The sequence below is a fragment of the Myotis lucifugus genome, unplaced genomic scaffold (genome assembly GCF_000147115.1).
Source record: "Myotis lucifugus unplaced genomic scaffold, Myoluc2.0 scaffold_29, whole genome shotgun sequence".
Lineage (NCBI taxonomy): Eukaryota > Metazoa > Chordata > Mammalia > Chiroptera > Vespertilionidae > Myotis > Myotis lucifugus.
Window position 1 is genome coordinate 364,963 of NW_005871077.1, and position 25,316 is coordinate 390,278.

General features: G+C 40.6%; 1 non-coding gene across 1 annotated transcript; it reads left to right on the plus strand.

The window, feature by feature from the left end:
* Positions 1-23,681: 23,681 nt before the first annotated feature.
* LOC111825516 lies at positions 23,682-23,787 on the plus strand. The gene has a single exon (XR_002828700.1). It is a non-coding gene; the product is annotated as a U6 spliceosomal RNA (small nuclear RNA).
* The last annotated feature ends 1,529 nt before the right edge of the window (positions 23,788-25,316 follow it).

Genomic DNA, 25,316 nt, shown 5'->3' on the forward strand with positions numbered 1-25,316 from the left:
TAGGGTAGAAAAGACATTTTTAACGTATTTGTGTTGGAAACAAATTATTACGGGCATGGGGGGTGGGGGGAGGGCAGAGTGCACAAATGTAGTTTGAAAATGTCGGTTTATTTGGTGAAGAGAATTTGAAAAAAAATCAGTTTATTTGGTGAGGAGAGGAAAGGAAGGAAAGAAAAGGGGGAAAGCCAATGAATTCAAGTATGAAAAGAGTGGAAAAAGTCCTCTGGGCTTGGGGAGACTCAGCAGCTGTTCTGGGGGCCACTCACTCCCATGTGACGCCCCTTTCTCACTGTTATCCTCTTAGATCCAGGTTAATCACCAAATTATCAAGTAGACAATTCTCTCATGCTTCAGATGGTATCTTATCCCTCCCTGAACCCCTCCACTAAACCAGTTCCTTAAAAAACTCTCCAACACCATTTCCTGTCTCCTCCACTGTCCTCAAGCCACATGGGAGAGGGGTGTCCGCTACCAGTGCCTGGTTCATTCATTCATTCATTCATTCCACAAATTCTCACTATGCTCCTTCCATGTAATCTGTGCCAAGCACTAAGATACTGTGAGGCACAAGGCAGAAAAAGCCTTCTTTGCTCTCAATGGGTTTAAATTCAGGGGTGGGGACCAAGGGATGGGTGAAATGAGTGAAGGGGGTCAAAAGGTGAAACTTCCTGTTACAAAATAAGTAAGTCATGGGGATATAATGTCCAACATGGCAACTTAGTTAACAATATTGTATTGCATATTTGAAAGTTGCTAAGAGAATAGAACTTAAAAGTCCTCATCACAAGACAAAAAGGAAAAATTGTTACAATGTATGGTGACAGATGTTAACTACACTTATTGTGGTGATCATTTTAAAATATCTACAAATATCAAATCATTATGTTGTAGACCTGAAACTAAAATAATGTCAATTATATCTCAATTAAAAATAAGTAAATTCAGGGGTGAGGTGAGGATGGGAGAAGGGAGGCCAATATATAAGCAAACAAATGAACAAGAGAACTTCAGGTAGCTGTTCAGTTCCTCGAAGAAAATAAAAGAGGGTGACATGTTTTTGACGGCAGCCCTGGGGCGACAGCATGGGGGTAGGTTGTCAGAGAGGTGATGTTTCAGTGACAGCATGCGGTCAGTTCTGCAAAGATCTTGGTGACAGGAGATTCCACACCGTGCATACTCCCTCAAGTAACAGTGAGCTGGGCACATTCGTGGAAGAGAGAGAGTCACTGTGGCTGAAGCTTAGTGAGACCTGAGGAGAGAGGCGGGAGATGGGGTGGGAAGAAAGGCACGGAGATCACTGGGTTATGTAGGTACATGGCAGGGAGTATGCATTTTGTTCTGAGTTCATGGGAAATCTCTGGAGAGATTTAAGGAAGCAAGACACCAGCATAATTTAAGAGGCAGTTTCTTTGTTTGTTTTAAATCACTGCCTGTTGCATAAGAGTTTTGTGGGCAGTGTAATGAAAACTAGGGATATCCTAGGACCTAGTTGAAAGAGCACAACATCAAGGTCCTTGGTATGGTTAGTAAACAGTCTTCAAACAACTCTTCATGATGACTGCTTCCTCTTGGGGGAATCTTTGGAGCAAGTTAGGCAGAAATACTGGTACTTAGAGCAATCCTGCAGAAACCTGGAACCCAGACGTTGTGACTCTGCCCAGGCATTTGAGGACAGCTCCTCTACGGCTTGCCAGGGAGGAGGAGGGAGAAGGTAGCTTCTTTAGTTGGGATTGTTTGATTTGCCCCCTTCCGGCAAGGCTGAATTTACCAGTGAAATCTAGTTGTTTTCTTCAGCAAGGAAATCTATTTCAACCCTGTTCACCTAACAGGGTTGGGGTGGGGGAACACAATAGCTAGTGTTATAGATCATTGCTTCTAAAGTTAGCCCCTAGCATCTAGGGGTGCATGCGGGAGACTCCGTAGAAAACCAGCCTGTTCATTGAAGGCTAAGACTGTTAAGTGTTACGTTGATTTAGCTTCCTATTCCATAATATACTTAGGTTTGTTTGAAAATTTAGAGATTATTATACTTTAGAATATTTTACCTATTCAGTTATTTTGCTTTTCCCTTGCAATTTTCTGGTTTAAAAAAATTTCCAACCCTCTAGAACAGCGGTTCTCAACCTGTGGGTCGCGGCCCCTTTGGGGGTTGAACGACCCTTTCACAGGGGTAGCCTAAGACCATCGGAAAACACATATATAATTTACATATTGTTTTTGTGATTAATCACTATGCTTTAATTATGTTCAATTTGTAACAATGAAAATACATCCTGCATATCAGATATTTACATTATGATTCATAACAGTAGCAAAATTACAGTTATGAAGTAGCAACGAAAATAATTTTATGGTTGGGTCACAACATGAGGAACTGTATTAAAGGGTCACGGCATTAGGAAGGTTGAGATCCACTGCTCTAGAAGGTCTTGGATGACCTGATACATCGCTGCCAACCCCAGGGGGTGCCTGCTCTCCTGTTTGAGAGGTGAGGGTCTAGGTCCAGCACCATTGCCACCCTGCGCCTGAAGAATTAGGTGCCCCACCAAAAAGGTGGTAAATGAAGGCTGGGCCTGAGGTGGGGAAGCAGGAAGGGAGGAGATAAGAATCTCCCCGGGTTCCAGAATATGTCTGATTTTTAGCTGGTGCCCAATTCTGTATGACACCTCTCTCCAGGGTGAACCAGCTGCCAGACACTTGGGCTCTGTGCTAATTCCATGACTGCCCATCAGACCAACCTCTCTTCTTGTTTACTGCTGATGAAATGCTGCAAGCTAAGGGTTAATAGAAGAAAACCAAAGGATTCCACACCTTTTTATGGCAGTTTGGATGAGTCGTCCAAGAAGTTCACATCAGTTTTTCTGTTTTGCAAAATCAATGCAATTTATGACTTGCAGAGCCAACACCATGATCCCAGCCAAATCAGCCACCAACTGTTATCTTTTTCAACTAATGAAGTAACTAATCTTGTTTTCCCAAAATATCTTGAAAAGGTTATTTCCATGCTGACACCCTGCTTGCCAGATTTTATTTAGAAACACATTTTTAAATATAGTCACTCCCATTCTCAGAGAGAAAGGGGCCAAGAAAGAGTCAATAAAGCGGGGGCTGAGGTTACTACCCGTGCGTTAATCCCTGGGCTCTGATTAAACTTGAGCCCTGCAAATACAGACCCTCTTTCAAAAGGGACCCTTGTTGCCCTGGAGGGTTTAGAGTTGAAAAGGAAAGCTTTTCAAAGCCATCAGAAAATGAACATCAATCTAAGTGCATCTATGTAGCTCAAGAGTGTCAGGATCCATAATTAGGATTCAGAAATTTCTTTGCAACAGAGCAAAAATAAATAAACTCACACGAGCACAAATCTAAAGGCAGCGGATGTACATATTCCAAGTATCAGCTTGAATTTATTTCTCCACTTGGAAAGGGGAGTCTTTGAAAGCTGCTGTCAGTGTGGAGGGAGCCTCCTCAACTCTTCTCGGCCAGGCAAAGCTTTGAATGTTGTAGCAAGAAACCCAAAGAATAGCACAAGAAGCTTTGGACTTCTTACTTTGAAAAGGAGTTCTTTCTTTTTTTTTTAATCACAGTTTACATTCATTATTATTCTGTATTAATTTCAGGTGAACAGCATAGTGGTTAGACAATCATATACTTTACAGTGTTTCCCCTGATATGTCCAGTCCCAACCTGGCACCACACATAGTTATTATAATATTATTGATTATTCTCAATGCTGTAATTTACATCCCCATGACTGTTCTGTAACTACTAATTTGTACTTCTTAATTCCTTCACCTTTTTTGCCCAGCCCCCAAACCCCCTCCCTTCTGGCAACCATCAGTCTGTTCTCTGTATTTATGAGTCTGTTGAAAGAGTTCTTTAAAAGAGGAGAGGGAAGGAAGAAAAAGAGAAAGATAACAAACCTCTTTTATAGCAATCTCCTTGGTATAATAGTCCAAAATGCTTGGCACATTCAAACCAAATACCAACAAACAAACAAAAGTAAAGTCTGATTTCCAGTATGCTGTTTGACTCATCTGGACAGGGTTTAGCAAAGACACTGACATACCATTTTAACTGCATTGAGAATTTTGCTAGGACAACAACAAATATATATATACACACACACACACACACACACACACACATATGTAGTCACATAATTCAGAGTGTAGAAATCTGAGTAACATAACCATTTCTCTTGTGAATGGAAAAATCATCATTATAGCATTTAAACTGGAGGGGATCAATAGTAATGGAATTTCCTGAGAGTGCCATGTGGAAAAAGGGTCACGGAAAACAATACCTGTGGAACTGATTACTTGTCATTAGATTTAGTGGCATGAAAATAAAATTTTTTCCTCTTCTGTTGTCATTCACTTTCAGGCATCCAAACAGGAAGCTCCAAATTAGCAAAGTAAAAGAGCCACTCCAAGAAGATGCTGGTGCTTTGGGAAAACGTCTTTTGCAGCAATCTTTTTTTAAAATTTATCTTTATTGTTGAAAGTATTACAGATACCTCCCTTTTCCCCCCGTTGACCCCCTCCACTCCGCACCCTCCCCCCAGGCCTTCACCACACTATTGTCTGTGTCCATGAGCTATGCATATATGTATATAAGTTCTTCGGTTAATCTCTCCCCACCCAACTACCCACCCCTGCCTTCCCTCTCTGTAGCAATCTGTTGACATTACAGCCAGGGTAGAAGTTTGTGAACTGAGTCAACATCACCCGTACAAGCTGGCTGTCAGCTGGGTCATACAGGAATTGGGCTGAGGGTTACTCACCAGGCTCCTGGAGTTAGTTATCCATGAGCTTTTGTGTCTCAGTTCCCCTCATCTATGAAGTAAGAAGGCCTATCTTTCCTCCTGAATCATTTTTTATGTTTAAGAGGAAGTTGTTAAGATATAAAAAGCATTTTTAAAGCATGAATACCTTTAATACACAAGAAATGTATTGTTCCAAAATTACTCAAAAAAACCTGAGCAGAAGGTAAATGACAGAGGGCAGGTAATTCCCTGCACAGGCTGTTCCAGTTTCTCTTGAGGCTGGATGGAAGGTGGAATATAGAAAAAGAAGCAGGTGACTCTGCTCTGGGCTTTATGCAGCCCGCTGGACTGAAAGGCCTGGAAGGACTAGAGTTTGGGGCATCAGTGGGCTTGCCTAACACATCCAGAGTCACTTCCATGTAGGAAACTCAGAGGAAGCCTGACTGGCTAGAATTGCAACCTCACTTTTCAGACCCAAATGTCTCCTATTGTCAAAAAGAGCTAGAGAAGTTGACCGGGTTCTATCAAGACTGTGGCATAGGCAAATGCGATACTCAAACCCTCCCACAAACACATTAAATTACAACTAAACTACAGAACAACTATCATTTAGAGCAGCAGTTCTCAACCTGTGGGTCGCGACCCTTTTGGGGGTCGAACAACCCTTTCACAGGGGTCGCCTAAGACCATCGGAAAACACATATATAATTACATACTGTTTTTGTGATTAATCACTATGCTTTAATTATGTTCAATTTGTAACAATGAAAATACATCCTGCATATCAGATATTTACATTATGATTCATAACAGTAGCAAAATTACAGTTATGAAGTAGCAAGGAAAATAATTTTATGGTTGGGGGTCACCACAACATGAGGAACTGTGTTAAAGGGTCGCGGCATTAGGAAGGTTGAGAACCACTGATTTAGAACCACCTAAAATCTAGCTGAACAGAAGTTCTACAACTAAGGACATAAAGAAGAAGCCACATTGAGACTGTTAGGAGGGGCAGAGATTCGGAAGGGGCTGGTCCCATAACTACGTGTGACAGATAAAAATCAGGAGGGATATCTCAGCTACAGAGGATCCCCCTGAGGAGCAAGGAGTCCCAGTCCCACACCAGGACCCCTAGCCCAGTGTTCCAGTGCCAGGAAGAAATGTCCCCATAACTTCTGGCTTAAAAACCAGCGGGGATTGTGGCTAGGAGACAGAAGGCTTCTGCAGTCCCAGGCATTCATCTAAAGAGCTCATCTATGTACTTACTTGGACTCACTCTCTCTGAGACCATTGCTGGGGCAGCAGCTTGAAAGGAATGAGGGACATACAGGAAGGAAGTGAAGTGTCTGGCATTAGGGTGAGAGCTGGAGGGACAGCATTGTCCCAGAGAGAAGTGATAACAGAGGCCATTGTTCCTTTTCTGAGCCCTTCCCTCACAGAGCCTAAAGGCAGGTGCCCTATCTGAGACTCCTCCAACCTGGCTCACACTGTTTGCCCCATCCTGGTGATTCCTGGAGGCCCTGTCCCGCGCAATTTGTGGCCCCACCCAAACTCTTTCCAGTGGCTTTTCCATAGGAATGGCCTGTCTTGGCTCATGCTTCAGACTTTCCCAAAATCTCTCAAACAAGCAGCATCTGGCCTCAGTGTGCCCCATACCTTTCGCTAAGTGGCCCCAGGCCTAGCATTAGCAGCTTGGCCTCTCCTTGACACCTCTAAGCCCAGCACAAGGAGCAACCATATGCAGATTGCTTGGTAGCTCATGCTGGTTGGCCCCTGGCAAGACACAGGCAGCCAGATAAACTTGGCCTATACTTCCTAGGAGACCTCCAAGCCAGTGCACCTTGTAGACAGCTACAGACCACATTAAAGCACACCAAACCTACTCCACAAGGGACACACTCAAGGGGCAGACTCAGCGGGTACCAGAGCCCTGCTGAAGTAAGACCTGCTCTGTGAGGTGGGCCCCTGTACAGCTATCCTCCACTGTGGTCAAAGCCAGTCCGTGTAGCCATCGGCTTGGGGTTAAATCACTCCTGTTGGGGTGCCAACAGCAATTAAGGCTCAACTAAAACAGGAGGGTATACACACCGTACACTGGTGGGTGCACCTGGAGTTCAAGCTGAGGTGATATGGAGGCTGTGCCACAGGACCCTGCAGGGCACCTACTACCTTATATAACTCTACCAAGCATGGGAGACATATCAGCTCTACATAATACATAGAAACAAACTCAAGGAGGCAGCCAAAATGAAGAGACAAAGAAACGCATCCCCAATGAAAGAACAGAACAGAATTCCAGAAAAAGAATTAAACAAAATGGGGACAAGCAACCTACTAGATGCAGAGTTCAAAACACTAGTTATAGGGATGCTTAGTGAACTTAGAGGAAGAGTTAATGAACTTGGTGAGAATTTCAACAAAGAGACATAAAAATGGAGATAGAAAACATAAAAAAGAACCAGTCAGAAATGAAGAATGCAATGAAGAACACATTATAGGGAATCAACAGTGGAGTAGATGAAGCAGAGGATCAAATCAGAGATTTCAAAAATAAGGAAGTAGAAAACATCCAATCAGAACAGGAAAAAGAAAAAAGAATTTTTAAAAATGAGGATAGTACAAGGAGCCTATGTCTGGGACAACTTCAAGAGTACCAACATTCCCATCATGGGTGTGCCAGAAGGAGACGAGAGCGAGAAATTGAAAACCTATGTGGCCCGGCCGATGTGGCTCAGTGGTTGAGTATCGACCTATGAATCGGGAGGTCATGGTTTGACTCCAGTCAGGGCACATGCCCGGGTTGTGGGCTCAATCCCCATAGGGGGCATGCAGGAGGCAGCTGATTAATGATTCTCTCTCATATTAATGTTTCTATCTCTCTATATCCCTTCCTCTTTCTGAAATAAATGAAAGAAGAAAGAAAGAAAGAAAGAAAGAAAGAAAGAAAGAAAGAAAGAAAGAAAGAAAGAAAGAAAGAAAGAAAGAAAGAAAGAAAGAAAGAAAGAGAAAGAAAGAAATGTGAAAAAAATAATGATGGAAAACTTTCCTAACCTGGTGAAGGAAATAGACACACAAGTATAGGAAATGCAGAGAGTCCCAAAAAAGATGAACCCAAAGAGGCCCTCACCAGGACACGTCATAATTAAAATGCCAAAGGTTAAAGACAAAGAGAGAATCTTAAAAGCAGCAAGAGAAAAGAAGTTATCTACAAGGGTGCTCCCATAAGATTGTCAGCTTATTTCTCAAAGAAACTTTGCAGGCCAGAAGGGATTGGCAAGAAATGCTCAAAGTGATGAAAAGCAAGGACCTACAACCAAAATTATTCTACCTAGCAAAGCTATCATTTGGAATAAAAGGACAGATAGAGATTTCCAGACAAGAAGAAGAAGAAGAAGAAGAAGAAGAAGAAGAAGAAGAAGAAGAAGAAGAAGAAGAAGAAGAAGAAGAAAAAGAAGAAGAAGAAGAAGAAGAAGAAGAAGAAGAAGAAGAAGAAGAAGAAGAAGAAGAAGAAGAAGAAGAAGAAGGAGAAGAAGGAGAAGGAGGAGGAGAAGGAGGGGGAGGAGGAGAAGGAGGGGGAGGAGGAGAAGAATACAATGGCAATAAATACATGTCTATCAACAATTGAATCTAAAAAAACAAAATAAACAAAGAAGCAGAACAGAAACAGAGTCATAGATACAGAGAATATTTTGATGGTTGCCAGATGGGAAGGGGGTTGAGGGGATGTTGAAAAAGGTGAAGGGATTAAGAAGTACAGTTGTGGGGATATAAAGTATAGCATAGGGACTATAGTCAATATCATAATAACTATGTATGGTGTCAGACAGGTACAAGATTTATCGATGATCACTTAGTAAATTATATAATGTCTAATCACTGGGTTGTTCACCTGAAATTAATATAACATTATATGCCAACTGTAATTGAAAAATAAAAAATTATTTAAGTAAAAGAAAAAAAAATAAGAAGTTGACTTGCATTTAGAATGATTCTCTGGGGAGGAAAATACCTGAGCCTTTGACTATACTGCCTATCATTTCAGAAGACAAAGCCCATCAACTTAATATCAAACACTATATACAGTATACTGTTTTGTTACCATATATACATACCTTTTCAATTAAAGGAAGCACTTTATGGCTTCTCTTTGGCATATCTGAATTGCCAATTGCCAGCATCATTACTCTTGTGCTTTGGGGCCATTATTAAGTAAAATAAGTAGACTTGAATACAAGCACTGCGATATGGCAGTGGTCAATCTAATAACCCAGAGAGCTATTACGTGACTAATGGGGATAGTCTATAGTGTAGAGATGTTGGACAAACAGGAGATTTACGTCACAGGCAGGATGAAACAGGACAGCAAGATTTAAAACAGGAATTGTTTGGTTCTGGAATTTTCCATTTAATATTGTTAAAACTGTGGGTGACCATGGGTAACTGAAACCACAGAAAATGAAACCGTGGATAAAGGGGCCTACAGTATTAGCAACATAATGCAAGCAGAGGTTTGCTCTCTTGAGATGATGTCATGAGAAGAACATGTCCAGAGAAGCTCAACAATCCCAAGAAAATGAGAAACACCTGGAACATACTTGAACTTCTGAGATGAAGGGTGAAATCATCAGAGGTTCCCCAGTTAGCCAGCTGTTTGAAGCCAGCTGGCCCCAACTGACCAGCAGACAAGTGATCCAGAATAAAAGTTTATTTTTTTATGCCACCATGTTTGGGGATGGATGGCTTGTTATGCAGCCATTTGTGGCAATAGATGACTGATATTGGTCCCCATGGAAAGTAGAACAGATTATAAATTAAAGTGGAAGCCAGATATTTGGTGTGTAATACAGAATTTTTTTACAACTGCAAAATTTGGAAATTGTATTTTAGCAATGTGACTTGATTGATTCTCATTGACATCCAGTTGGCATCCCAGATTCCCTCAATGACTGAAACACTAAATGTAAATTGGATAAAGGAAGCCTAGATATTTAACATTTTCCCCCATTTTTACTACAGAAATGTTCAACCCAAAAGAAAGCAGGTTAAAACCCAGCTTTAACAATTATCAGCGTTTTACAAGATGTATTGCTCCTAGCCTAGACACTGTTTCCTTGAAAATTCAATCTTTTAAATTACAGATCTGCTAGAACATAACTTCTTTTAGTTCCTATCATCAAAGTAGAGATATCCTCTAGCAGGGGTTCCTAAATTTGAGTTCAAGGGACCCATGTATCTTCAGATATTTATGAAAAAGTTTGTGTATGTAAATTTTCTGTGGAGGAGGTCCATGGTTTCCACCAAATTCAGAAGATAAGATCTACATAACTGCACACAAAAAACATCAGCCATATTCTTGTCATGCCAGACGACAGCATCTTACAGCCATATTCTTGCCATGCAGACAGCAGAAAGCACATCCATATGAGGGATCAGATCACCTCAGCCCAAGGAGAACCACAAATTCTCCAGATGGCAGATCATTGGCTTGCTTATGGAGGCAAAGAAATAAGACAAAGTGTCAGCTTTAATTTTACAAGTACTAGAAGTCACAATCTTCTATACTAATAAAAGCGTAATACACAAAACGACTGAATGACCGAACAGCAGAACGACCGTCCGGATGACCTTCCTGACAACCATGCTATGACACCCACTGGTGCCAGGACAGCTGAAGCGGGTGCGATGTGATTGGTCGGGGCCTGGCCATCACCCTGCAGAGGGAGGCCCAGGCTACCCAGCTGGCAGTGCTGCAGCGGGTAGCCTGGGCCTCCCTCTGTGGGTGCGACCCATCTCGGAGCCCTGGCCAGGTGGGCAGGGCCTACTTCTTTGGGACAATCAACCACAGGGCTCCTGGACTGTGAGAGGGCACAGGCCGGGCTGAGGTCCCTGCCCCCGCCCCAAGTGCACAAATTTCGTGCACCAGGCCTCTATCATTTAAATAATCAGGAAGAACAACTCTGTCTTTCAGTGAAAATGTCTTGGGTGGCTTAAGGGCTCAATTTCTAGACCTTAGTGGTCTAACACCTCGGATGCCCTGCCTGCCCCCTTCATCAGCAGAGAGGAAGTACCTCAGGATGGGTAGACTGAGTCTAGTGAAGTGATTCTTACATTTTTGAGAATATGTGCATCACCTGAAAGATTTTTAAATCCCTATTTCTGGGTCCATTTCCAGACCTACTGAATTGGAGTCTCTGGGAAATCTGCATTTTTAACAAGTTCCACAGACCTCATGCCAAGAAGTACTAGCTGAGGGTTGCCCAGGTCTAGAACAACCATCTGAAGCTTAAAGTAAGTTTTCCTTTCTTGAATTTATATTTCCTTTTAGTCTGCAAATGAGGCGGATTTTTTTTAATGCACCTTTAAACTCTCTACCAGCCTAGAAATCTGTGATTCCTAAGATTTCCAATTTCCTTTAGGGCCTGTGTACCTCTACTAATTTGTAGGACTCCTGTTCCACTGGGCTGGTTTGAAAGGTTTTAGGGGAATTCCCATCAATCCAAACTGGGGAGAACCAACCAAAGTCAGGGGGCCCCCAAAGTTATTCAAACTATACAGGTGGCAGTGGCAGCCAGGGAGCATAGAGTCAAGCAAAGTCAAATTTGAATTTCAAAACCAGTTCTTCCCAGGAGAAAGTCACATAAGCAATGGGAGCTCCAGAAGTTCCTTCCCTTCAAGTACAAAAGGGAACAAGAATGTGATGAGAAGTACAGAGCTAAAGGACAGTAAATGCAGCCCCCCTCCCCACCCCGTGTTCAACATCAAGGCCACTGGTACAATGTGGGTTTCATTAATGGCTCAGAGACAATATTTCACAGAGTTATAAGTTCAAGATGTTATTGAAAAACCCATATTGTGGCTTTTTAAAGTCTGCCCTTTCCCCTCCCCCAGGGTTTTCTAAAAATCTTTTAAGGTGGTTCCACCCCAGTGGTCAAATTTCTAAGGGTTTGGGGCAAACCTCACCGGAGCCAGTGAAACCCAAAACGGTTTGGTAGAAGGATGATGCTATTTCCTCTGCCTCTCAGAGGGAGAAGGGGAAAGCTGTGAACTCTTTAAGTACATAAGCAGGATCGTGTGGGTGGCCCCAGAGAGGGACACCTGTTTTGCTACTAAGGGCGAGATTACAAACACAATTTTTCCATAATACTATCCTATCTGAAGCTCAGCCAGCACTGCAAAACCAAGGGGATTTCTAGAGAAATTGAGAGCAAGATCTCACAAGGTCTTAAAGGTATAATCTTGGAAAATTAAAAGAAAAAGAATTATGGACATTATTTTTCGTAGATGCAGACTATTCCATGATATGGCTATACTAGCTATTGGTGGACATTCAGGTTGTTTATACTTTTTTCTGCTATAAACAATGCCGCAATGGATAAATAAATGTATGTTAATATATATTACATGTATTTCTGGAGGATGGATTTCACAATTAATGTTGAGGGATTAAGAATATTAACCAGCATGAACATTGAACATTTAATAAATATTGACATACAGGTTGGGGCAAAAGTAGGTTTACAGTTGTTCATATGGAAAATACTACAATAATTAATTCTATCTAATAGTAGACAAACATGGTAATTGACCATACCTTCGCTACACCTCCCATTGGCTAATCAGTGTGATATGCAAATTAACTGCCAACAAAGATGGCAGCTAGTTTGCATACTGCAGGCAGGGCGAGACAGCGTGAACCGCCAGCGCACCGCCATCCAGGGCAGGCCGGCCCCAGAAGCCCCAGCAGCCGGCCTGCCTTGCCGCCCCGGGACCCCATCGGCGGTCCCAGGCAGCAAGGCAGGCCCGCCCCAGAAGCCCCAGAAGCCGCCTGATATGGTAGTAACTCTATCAGTAAGCACTCTGAAAGTCATTGGCATAGATGCACCAATTAAAAGACAGATTATGAGGGTGAATCAAAAACAAAACCCACTTTAAATATAAAGACACATATAGATTAAAAGTAAATGAATTAAGCTGCAGCCTGTTTTGCTCAGTGGATAGAGCATTAGCCCGTGGACTGAAGGGTCCCAGGTTCGATTCCAGTCAAGGGCATGTACCTCAGTTGCTGGCTTGATCCCCAGTCCCTATCAGAGCATGTGCAGGAGGCAACCAATCAATGTGTCTCTCCCTTTCCCTTCACTCTCTCTAAAATTCAATGGAAAAATATCCTTGGGTGAAGATTAACAAAAACAAAGTAAATGGATTAAGTAACATTAAAGAGATTATAAGAAAAATATATTCCAAATTTTGTTAGTTGTATAATGGTTATGTTTAAATTATTAACACCTAAGAAATTGGGTGAATGGTACATATAATGTGCTATAGTATTTTATAGTTTTTTTTTACATGTATGAGATTATTTCAAATTAAAATATTAAAAATTAAAAATTAATAAAATATTAATTGAAATGTGTATGCATTACATGAAAAATCTCCTAATTGCTTCTAGCATAATTTATTAAATTGTGCTAAAATTTACAAGGGTTCAATTAAAAAATATCTTAATTATAAATGATATAATAGAAAATATATAATAGTGCAGTTATAAGCACTTATCTGAAAATAAAAATTTAAAGAAGTGAATTTAAAGAAGGGATTGGCCGAAACTGGTTTGGCTCAGAGGATAGAGCGTCGGCCTGCAGACTCAAGGGTCCCGGGTTCGATTCCGGTCAAGGGCATGTACCTGGGTTGCGGGCACATCCCCAGTGGGAGATGTGCAGGAGGCAGCTGGTCGATGTTTCTCTCATCATCGATGTTTCTAACTCTCTATCTCTCTCCCTTCCTCTCTGTAAAAAATCAATAAAATATATTTTAAAAAAAAATAAAGAAGGGATTAGCCAAAGAAAACATATGCACAACCCATGGACACAGACAACAGTATGGTGATGGCCAGAGAGAAGTGGGGGGCAAGAGCTGGGTAGAGGGGGCAAAAGGGGGGAAATAGGGACATCCTATATAATAATAATAAAAGGCTAATATGCACATTGACTGAATGGCAGAATGACCGGTTGCTATGATGCACACTGGCCACCAGGGGGAAGACACTCAATGCAGGAGCTGCCCCCTGGTGGTCAGTGCACTTCCAAATGGGGAGTGCCACTCAGCCAGAAGCTGGCTCATGGCTGGCCAGCGCAGTGGTGGTGGCAGGAGCCTCTCCCACCTCCGTGGCAGCACTAAGAATGTCCAACTAACAGTTTAGACCCGATCCCTTGGGGGCCTAAGCCTTTAGTCGGACATCCCCCAAGGGCTCCCTGGCTGCCAGAAGGATGTCTGACTGCAAGCTTAGGCCTGATCCCCCAGGGAGTGGGCCTAAGTCGACAGGTGGACATCCCCCAAGGGTCCTGGACTGTGAATGGGCGCAGGCCGGGCTGAGGACCTCCCCCTGAGTGCACAAATTTTTGTGTACCAGGCCTCTAGTATATAATAATACAAGAATAAACAGTTTCACATTCTCACAATTGTAAACATACTTTTTAAAAATTTCCCTCCAAATGATACTAACAAGGCTTATTCCCATCAGAAGTAGGGAAAAGTATCTGTTTTCTCACACGGCACCATTGCTTCTTTTTCCCCCATTCTGATGGGCATAAAATGATCTTATTTTTATTTGCATTCCTGTGAGTTAGGTTGAGCATATTTGTATATGTTTATTGGTCACATAAACATTTTCTCTTCTGTGCATGCCTGTTCTTTTTCTTATGAATTTGTAGAAGCTGAATAACATTAACACTTGGTCTTTCACATATGTTAATTATGTTTTTCCCCAGACTTGTTTATCTTTTAACTTTGTTCCTAATCTTGTTCTTAGACATAGAGATTTTAAATTTTAAGTAATCAACTATTTATAGATTCTGTTTTCTAAAGGCTTAACTGACCCAAGGTTGTAAAATATATATCTTAAATTTTCTCCTAAAATACTTAAAGCTAAAAAGAACAAGAATTTTGAATCATATATCTTAAATTTATTTTTTGTATATTAAGTGAGGATCAGGTCTCAGTGTAGGTTCTTCTGATATATAAAGCCAATCATGACAATGCCATCTAGAAAACGTCACCTTATCTTCTGGTGAATTGAAATGCCATGTGGTCATATATTACATCCCCATGAGTCTGTTTCTAAACTCTCTTTTTAAAATTCCTATGATTGTGCTACACTCTTTTATTTATAATACATTCACAGTAAATTTTAATATTCTCTATTTTTTCTAAAAAATTTTAGGCAATTCTTACACATCTTTTTTTATACAAAACTTTACAATACTTTGTCTATTGAAAAACTACTCACTGGAATTCTGATCGGATTATTGCATCTTATGTAATTAAACTTTTGCATCTAGAAACATGGTAGTCTTTCCATTTATTCAACTCTTGTCTATATTCCTATAACCTATTTTCTTTTCATTCCACAATTAGAACTGTGTTGCTAATATGAATGAAATTTTGCAATGCAGGCAATCTTCATTATTCTCAATGACATCTACTTGCTAAAATGTGTTTGTAATTCACAGAACTTTCACCATCTCTCACGGACATGTGCAATGTGGCAAAAATTTGATCGCCTGATGTTCAAATTATCAGCTGAGCTTGAGTAAGGAGATGCTCTGCCTTTTTGTTTCAGCTTCTCTACTGTGAACATGGTATGTTTAGTGCCATGTCGTTCACATGTTTGTGCTTTTTGTTGGTGATTTCACTCTTTCATATGGTGCTCAAGCATAGTGCTGCAGTGCTGCCCAGTGTGCCTATGTGTAAAAAGACTGTAATGCCTAAGGGAGAAAATATGTGTATTAGAAAAGTTTTATTTAGGCATGAGATATAGGCATGAGTTAGCTGTTAGTTCTGTCTTAGTGAATCAACACTATATATTAAACAAGGTGTCTCTAAACAGAAACACACATAAAACAAGGTTATGTATTGATTGAGTGATGCAAATATTATGACCAGAGGCTTACAGTAACCTGACCACGTATTTATTCCCCCTAGGAGTAATGTTTCAGTATTTGCTAATTCATTGTTTGTGGGAACTTTATAGAACATAATTACTGCAAATAACAAGAACTGCTATATAACTTTATCTGCTATCTTTATATCAGATCTTAATATTATGCTAAATTTATAAAATTAATTAGTAAACTTTTCATTCTTTAATATGATCTGGAACAGTTTAAATACAAAAATTCCTTTTTCTGGACCAACCTGTACTCAAGGCTGAACATGCACTCTATCCTATTCTCCAACCCAATTACATCCCACCACTTGGTCAGAGGTTCTTCAACATTAAGATTATTCAATAATGTGTTTGCATTAATCTTTTACTATTTATATAGTAAAATTCCAATATATAAAATTACTTCAAATTTGCATATAAACCCCCTCCCATTATGAATTTTCTCCTGAGAAATTAAAATCTAAAGATTAACTCCCCAAAAGATCAAAATCCACATATTATTAAGTTACAGTCTAAAAGATATAATTTCCAAAAGCTCTTGCTTTTGTGAGCTAAATATCCAAAGAAACTGAAGTTTAATGTTCCTCCTTCATCCTAATGTATGATTTTGCCCAGCATCACTAGACAGTCCTCCATGCTTGGGCAGGGGGAGTGTTGCTAAGTGCTGCAGACCGGGCTATCTGCTGGAAGGGTGTAGTTAATTCCGGACCACAGAAGTTGCATTAGCCTCTCATATACGCTGCCATTTAAAAGTCCAGCATGTGAAGAGAAGGGTGAGACTATCACAACATTGGCTTTACAGCTACCAAACTTGTGAAGTAAAGCAATTTGCAGATCATAAGTGCAATTATCCCAGATAAAATTGTATCCTCAAACCTAGTACTTACAGTTACTAGAGTCCAAAGCAAAAATTCACTGGTGCCTGAAAGAAGGAGTATGGTAAAAATCTTGATTCATTTCTCCAGGATAATGGTTAGTCTACATCAGTTGTCCAGAGTCCACACCCTGGGAATTTGAACTCTATCAGGAGAAATCTTCATCAAGAGGTTAGATTTGGCACCCTGCATTAACATAACGAGGGGAGAAAGCTACCTATATGTACTGTGTCTCCTTTCAGGAAGTGGCATTTTTGAAAATGCTACATTCTTACTAATATTTCTGAAATAATGCACTTCTAGGCATTAAGTCTTATTTTAGGAGTCTTCATTTTTCATCCAGCATATTCAGTCATCTTGATTTCTCGTTTTCCTGTTGGGTAATTCAATGGTACGATGAGCTGAGCATGGCTCTGTCCAGGACATACTTCAAATTGTCGTGTGAACAGGCATTTTCAATGTGTGCTTCAGTGGCTCTTCTATTGAAGCCTGAAACCTGCCTGCCAGGGATGTTTTCTCTTTCACTCCCACATCCATTTCAAATGGAAGATCAAAGCTGCTCTTGATAATTGTGTTTGGTGTCCTAGAACCCTAGTGAACCCTATCATGGGCTGTCACTCTATATAATGCACTGTATGCTTACTTGAACTATCTAGTATGGGGTAGCTATATAAAATGCAGCATGCTCAGTTAAATATGAATTTTGGATCAACAACAAAACCTTTTTAGTATATCCCAAATATTACATGGGATATAACCTAAATATGAAAATAATTTGTTTATCTGAAATTCAAATTTAACAAGCATCCTATATTTTTCATTTTTTTTCAATTACAATTGACATTCAATATTATTTTATAGTAGAGGCTCAATGTACAAAATTTGTTCAAGGGGCTCGGCCCTTGCAGCCCCAGCTTCGTCCGGAAGGTCATCCGGAAGGATGTTCGGTTGTCTGGTCTAATTAGCATATTATGCTTTTATTATTATAGACTAGAGACCCAGTGCACAAAATTCGTGCACTGGAGGGAGTCCCTGAGCCCGGCCTGTGCCCAATCACAGTCTGGGACCCCTTAGGGGATGTCCGACTGCCGACTTAGGCCTGATCCCCTGGGGATCTCGCAGTCCGGGGCTCTCACAGTCTGGGACCCCTCACTTCTGATCACCCGCTTGCAGCAGAGGCGGGCGAGGCTCCCATCACTGCCACTGCGCTCGCCAGCCATGAACCCAGCTTCTGGCTGAGCAGCACTCCTGCTGTGGGAGCACACTAACCACCAGGGGGCAGGTCTTGCATTGAGCATCTGCCTCCTGGTGGTCAGTGCACATCATAGTGACCGGACATTCTGCTGGTAGTTCTGCAGTTTGGTCAATTTGCATATTAGGGTTTTATTATATAGGATTAGTTTCAGGTGTACAGCATAGTGGCCAGACAATTGTATAACAAAGTGACTCCACTCCTGAAATTCAAGTACCCACCTGGCACTATACATAATTATTACAATATTATTGACTACATTCCCTATGCTGAAATTATATGCTCATAACGATTTTGTAACTACCAATTTATACTTCTTAATCTTTCACCCTTTTTTACCCTGTCTCCCAAATCCTCTCCCATCTGGCAATCATCAGTCTGTTCTCTGTATTTAGGTTTCATTCTTTTTAATGGCTGAATAATATTCCATTGCTCATATGTACCACTGCTTTTTTATCCACTTGTCTATTGATGGGTACTGGGTTGCTTCCATATCTTGGCAATTGTAAATAATACTGCAATGAATATAGGGGTGCATATATTCTTTCCGATATATACCCAGAAGTGGAATAACTGGATCATAAGGCAGTTCTATTTTTAATTTTTTAAGGAAACTCCCACTTAAGGACTTGAGGACTGCCACTTAAATTCAGAATTGGCCTCTCCACACTTCCCTCCTTGGCTCTCAATGAAAAATGACATTTGGAGCTAACTGATGTAGTGCTGCCTATGTAGGCCTGGAGCCACATTAACCTAGAACATATTCTACAAAGGCTGGACTCAGCTCCCTTGCAGCTTAAGAGGAATAAATATTGTTCTAACCACTAATGTTTGAGGAGGTCTAATCCCACCTCAATCTTTCTCGCAGAATTCTGGCCTAGTGAGAATCAAGGTCATGCTGCAACAGACTTAGCTGCAAACCTTCCTTTCACAGCAGCCTGCACACCTGCTGTCTGGCTCAGGTCCACTGGCACAACACCAATCGCACTAGGTAACCTCGGCCCTGACAGACTTGTCTTGCCCATCTGTATAAAAAGTTTCATGTCTGTGGATAAAACCACTCTAAGTGCAGTAACATGCCACTGAGTAATGCCACATGACAGGCTCTTGAAAAACTTGAACTTTAAACACCCCACCTAGTCTGTACTAACATTGACCTAATGAAACTTGCAGAGTCAGAACTGAAAAGTGGGAAAAGGAAAAGTAGCAATTCACTACAGGGGAAATAAAAGTTAAATAAGGTCAATATACATATGTAAAAATGCTCAATTTCATTTATAACATATTTTTTTACTAAAGAAAGGAGATATCATTGAGGACCTATATATTTGGCAAAAATTACAAAGATTTTATAGCAACTGGGGCTATCAAGAGTGTGAGAAAATGGCTACTGTCACATAGTCTGGGTGAGTGTAAATTTGTATGGTCTTTTTGAACAGTAAAATTGCACAAAAGAGGTATGTTTATAATAAATAAAAATTAGAATTGCTAAATGTCAATTAATAGGAACTAATAATTATGGTATACTCTTATGATAAGAAGAATGAGAAAGATTATATATAATGACAAGGAAATATCTGTGATATGTTGTTAGAAAAGGAAATTACACACAATATATATAAAATTACACACAAAATCTGAAATGGGAGCATTGTGTATCTATATTGTGTGTATGCTCCCATTTCAGGTTTTAAATTATCTGGCTTATAGACAACTAGATAGATTGATAGATATTTGTATCCCAAATGGCCGCTGAATTACCTAGAGTAATGAGGACAAGTAAAACTATTCTTTTCCAAATTTGAACCAAGTAAGTGGTGACTTCCAAGCCAGTTTCTTATGATAAAACTAGTGACCCAGTGCACAGATTTGTGCACATTAAAAGGAAATTAATTAGAAGGTGGCCAGCAGGGTGGGACTGGGCAAGATGGGGCCAGACACGCCCTGAAGCCAACCTCCTGTGGTCCCTCCCTGGCCGGCCGGCACCATGGCTTGAAGGGCATCTGCGGAGTGAGCAGGGTCCCTCCAGCAGGTGGGGTCCCTCAGCCTGGCCTGTGGGGATCAGGCCAAAATCGGCTCTCCGACATCCCCCAAGGGGTTCCAGAGTGTGAGAGGGCACTCTGCAAAGTTGCTATCACTCAGCAGCTCTTGCGTTGAGCATCTGTTCCCTGGTGGTCAGTGCATGTCATAGCTACCGGTCAGACAGACACTTAGCATATTAGCCTTTTATATAAATACTAGAGGCCCGGTGCACAAAAATTTGTGCACTCGGGGGGAAGGGGGGTCCCTCAGCCCGGCCTGTGCCCTCTCGCAGTCTGGGACCCCTTTGAGTCTGAGCAGTTTCCCTCAGAAGATGGGGTAAACAGGTTTTGTGGGGCCTAACCATAAATAATTTGAGGTTCCCTTTAATAAAAACATTTTTAATATCTTACTTGTGCATATGTCAAAATCATTTGACCAGGTAAACCCACTACTAGGGCACCTCCCAGGGCCAAGGCAGTCAGAGGCCCAGAGCTCAAGCTCAGCTAGATGTGGCTGGTGTGGTGCTTAGTCACAGAGGTAAGGTTAAGTGGGGAGCTCAGTCCCAATGCACCCTGCAAGTGTGCAGCTAGGTGAGTCTGGTTGGTGACTAGCACTCGACTTTACTGCCCCTCCATGGGGAAGGAGTGAGGTTGTTTTCCTAACCCATGCCAGGTAAGGGTGCTTCCATGTGGAAAAACAATGTCTGCTTCCCAACTGGAAGATTCTGAAGGCAGGGGCATTCTGTATCAACCTACATAGCACATAGAGGACAGGCTTCAGGGGGCAGTAGTCTGTAGTCTTCACTTTCATTGTGTGTGTGTGTGTGTGTGTGTGTGTGTGTGTGTGTGTGTGTGTGTCGAGGGGGAGGGTTCCCATGAGCAAAGGGAGGCTATGGCAAGCAACTACACATAAAAGATCTTGAAGGGACCCCAGCCAAGGGGGCTTCCAATCTAGATGAAGAAATTACAGAAAGAAGCTGGGGTGCCATGCCAGGGAAGCAGGAACTACTTTAAAAATGGAAGGGGTTAGCCAAAGAGCATCATAGTGTGGGCAGAGGACCCCAAAGAGCTAGCATTTGGAGGTTTACAGACAGAGGGGTGCAGAGAGAATTATAAACAATATCATCTATGTGAAAAGAGCTTTACTCCTCTCATCCCTTCTCATTCCTTGTCCCACTTCCACTTAGGAAAACATTTGTGAGTGAGAAGTGAAAGAGCATGGTGGAGCATGAATGAGAACACAGACCCCACTCCCCTCTACCGGTGGCAGATTCCTGAACCATGGCTTAAGGGGCAAAGAGGAAGGAGAGAAGCTGGGCATTGGAGATAAGGTTGAAGTTTTGTGTTATACTTCACTGAACTTTTAATACCTGAAAATGTAATAGTTCTCAAAGCCAAAAGTGGACTGAAGGTGATGAAAACTCCCAGAATTGCCATCAATGAGCACAGAAGAGAGATCAGAAAGAGCTTGTTCAAAGGCAGTGGTGAGATGCCCAGCCGGTGTGGCTCAGTGGTTGAGCATCGACCCATGAACCAGGAGGTCATGGTTTGATTCCCTGTCAGGACACATGCTTGGCTTGTGGGCTCAATCCCCAGTAGGGGACGTGAAGGAGGCAGCCAATCAATGATTCTCTCTCATCGTTGATGTTTCTATCTCTCTCTCCATCTCCCTTCCTCTAAAATCAATAAAAACATATAAAAAGTAAATAAAAAATAAAGGCAGTAGTGAGAGAAAAGTAATGACTGTTCAGACCATGAAATACATCAGTTATACAAAATATATTTCTCCTTTGTACTTTGTAAGGCTGCTTACAATGGAGGACCTACCTACTTCATCATTGTAACACTGTGCACTAAAACATTCTCATTCATTCTACACGTGGATTTCTATCCCTTCCATTTCTTCCTACTAGAGGCAACCAAAATGTATAATCATACTTGACACTGATTTCTTTATAGGTTGCTTTCAGCTGAATGACATGGGCAAGTCTGAGAATCTCTAGGGCAACAAACATAAAATTGAAGACTTCAGCACTAGCCAAACCTTCTGTATAAGAGCCTCAAATTTTTCTATTAACACATATAATTTCAAAATATCTATAAACAATATTTAAAACTCATGAATAGTCACCCAAGTTGATGCTGTTTTCTCAAGCTGACATATTTGTCCTGTTCAGCGCCATCCCCAAAACATCTAAATGCATCACTGCTTCCCCTAGCAAGATAAGTTCATTCAGCAAACAACTGTTTGCACAATTATTAAGGGCCAATCTGGACATTGGAAATATAATAACAAGCAAGACAAAAAGTCCTTGCCTTCATGGGACTTTCATTACGTTGGGGAATTAGTCAACTACTTGAGAGATAGAGTAGCTGGGATTCTCCAGAGAATCAGAACCCACAGAACAGGTAGGTAGGTAGATAGGGAATTGGCTCAGACAGTTTTGGAGGCTGGCAAATCTAAAATCTGCTGAGCTGATGCTCCAGTTTCAGTCCAAAGACAACGGGTCACTGTATAACTAGGAAGAACCAATGTCCCACGTTGAAGGCCATCAGGCAGCGGATTTTCCCTCACTTGGGGAACAGTCAGCCTTTTGTTCTCTTCAGGCCCGCAACTGATTGGATGAGGCCCACCACATTATGGAAAGCAATCTTTACTCAAGTCTACCAATTGAAATGTTAATCTCATCCAAAAACACTTTAACAGAAACATCAGAATAATGTTTGAACAAATATATAAGCACCTCATGGCCCAGTCAAGTTGACACATAAAATTAAATACCACAAGAGATAAAAAAACAACAAATGCTTTATGATTGTTAGCTACAGAAAAAAAATAAGCCTGGTAATCTCATCACAGGGTGAAATGAGAGAATGTGACCAGGGGAGGGAAGAGGTTAATATAGGCATGTATCTAAGTTATAATACTGTCTCAAACTTTAAAAACATCAGTATCCAAATGCCATGTTGTGGCTGGCTATTCACCTTAAGTTTCATTTATTTGGCGCCATTCATCTCACATCTGTTAAAATATGTTAAAATGTTTGTTTGGAATCAATGGAATTGCCTTCAGAAGGCTCCAGGTTTGTGCTCCTGTATCACTTGTATTATCAGTAGCAATTCCATATTTGAATTGTTCAGGATACTAGCAGCCATACCAGTTTCACATCATGTTCAAATGCCTTCTTTGCTTATAATGGATTTATTTCAAGCACACCATAAAATAAAATATTCGTGGTCAGTGTACATAAGGATGCCATAACAGAAATATTTACACATTTAAACTAACATACACAATCACTTTACAACCCTTATGTTTGGTGTAACAATAACATCATTACACAGAATAAACAGGACTGAATTATTTTCCCAATCCAGGCTTCCATAAATAGTAGTCTGCATTCTTGGCCCAATGATGTAATCTTTGCTTGGTAACTTTATGCAATCTAATAAAACACTTATTTTAAAAAGGTCTTGGGCATGGCCCATAATCAATGATTTATCTTGAAGACATATTATAATAATAGGTCAAATCTTTACATTCTTTTCACACATCACCACCACTACCACCAACACCACTCTTTATATCTGCATTGTTCAGAAGGCCCATTGAAGTCAAGAGAATTGCTGGCTTTCTCTTTAATAAATAAATGTATCAAATCAACATACTGTACATCTTAAATTTACACAATGTTATATATTAATTATATCTCCATAAAATAAAAATTTTAAAATATTTTACAAAGCAAAAAAAATGTTTATTAAACACTAAAGAATATTTATAACATATGTAAAAGGCACAACTACAATAATTTAAATACCCATGGTGCTCGCTTCACAGCACATATACTCAAATTGGAACAATACAGAGAAGCTGAGTGTAGCCCCTCTGCAAGAATAAGATGCCAATTTGCAAAATGTAAAACATAAATAAATAAATGCCTGTGTACATTAGTTTCCTATTGCTCTGTAGCACATTACTACAAAATTAGCCGCTTAAAACAACAACCATTTATAGGCTCACAGTTCTGTACTAGTATGTCAGAAGTCCAGCACGGTGGGACAGAGTTCTCTGCTGAGGTTATCACAAGGCTGGAATCAAGGTATCGGCCAGGTTGAATTTTCACTGGAGGCTCATTTTTGTTGGCAGAATTTAGTTCCTTGGAGTGATAGGATTTAAGTCCTCTTCCCTTGACATGTGAGCCCCTCTATCTTCAAGCCAGCAATGACATGTCAATCAAATTCTTCTAATGCTTTGAATCTATCTCTGACCTCCTAATTTGCAACCCTGGAAAAAACTCTCTGCTTTTAGAGAGCTCATGTGATCAGATTAGGCCCACCCAGACAAAGCTTCCCTTTGATGAACTCAGAATCAACTGAGAAACATTACGTGATATAATCACAAATGTAACACAAAAGGACAGAGATCATTAGGGTCTTCTTAGAATTCTTCTGACCACATATTGTATCCAGCATCCATCTAACAAGATGGAAATATTACCGATCCTCTGTGGGTACCTCCCATGTCTTACCTCTTCTTACTATGCTGAATTCTGGGTTCTGGCCTTCCCTTACTTTTCTTTACCCTTTAGCACATGTGCACGTAACACTAAGCAATATATCATTCCAGAATATATAATTTCAAACTAAATCTAGATGAAATAATATGAAAATAATCTTTGTAGTAAAGGATGGTCTTTTCAACAATGGTGCTAGAATTACTCGATATCCACCGGCAAAAACAAACAAAAATAACAACTTTGTCCCATACCTTGCACAATATACCTAAATTAATTTAAAAATGGATCAGAGATCTGAATGTAAAGCCTAAAATTACAAATCTTTTAGGAAAGAAGCATAAGAGAAAATGTATGTGGCCTTAGGTTAGGCAAAGATTTCTTAAACATGATACCAAAAGTATAATCCACACAAGTAAAAGTTGACAAATTGGGCTTCTTCAAAATCAAAAACTTCTGCTTTTTAAAATAAACTATTAAGAGCATAAAAAGACATGCTATAGAGTAGGAGAAAATATTTGCAAATCATATATCTGATAAAGGACTTGTACCTAGAATATATAAAGAACTATCAAAACTCAATAATAATTTTTAAAATATAAAAATCAAAAAAACCTCAAAAGATCCCAATAGATACGTCACCAAAGAAGACATAGAGATGGCAAATAAACACATAAAAATGTATTCATCCTCATTCATTATTAAAAAATGTAAATTAAAAGTACAAAATACCTTTTTTAAAATATATTTTTATTGATTTCAGAGAGGAAGGGAGAGCGAGAGAGAGATAGAAACATCAATGATGAGAGAGAATCACTGATCGGCTGCCTCCTGCATGCCCACCACTGGGGATCGAGCCTGCAACCTGGGCATATGCACTGACCGGGAATCAAACTGGTGACCTCTCGGTTCCTGGGTCGACGCTCAACCACTGAGCTACACCT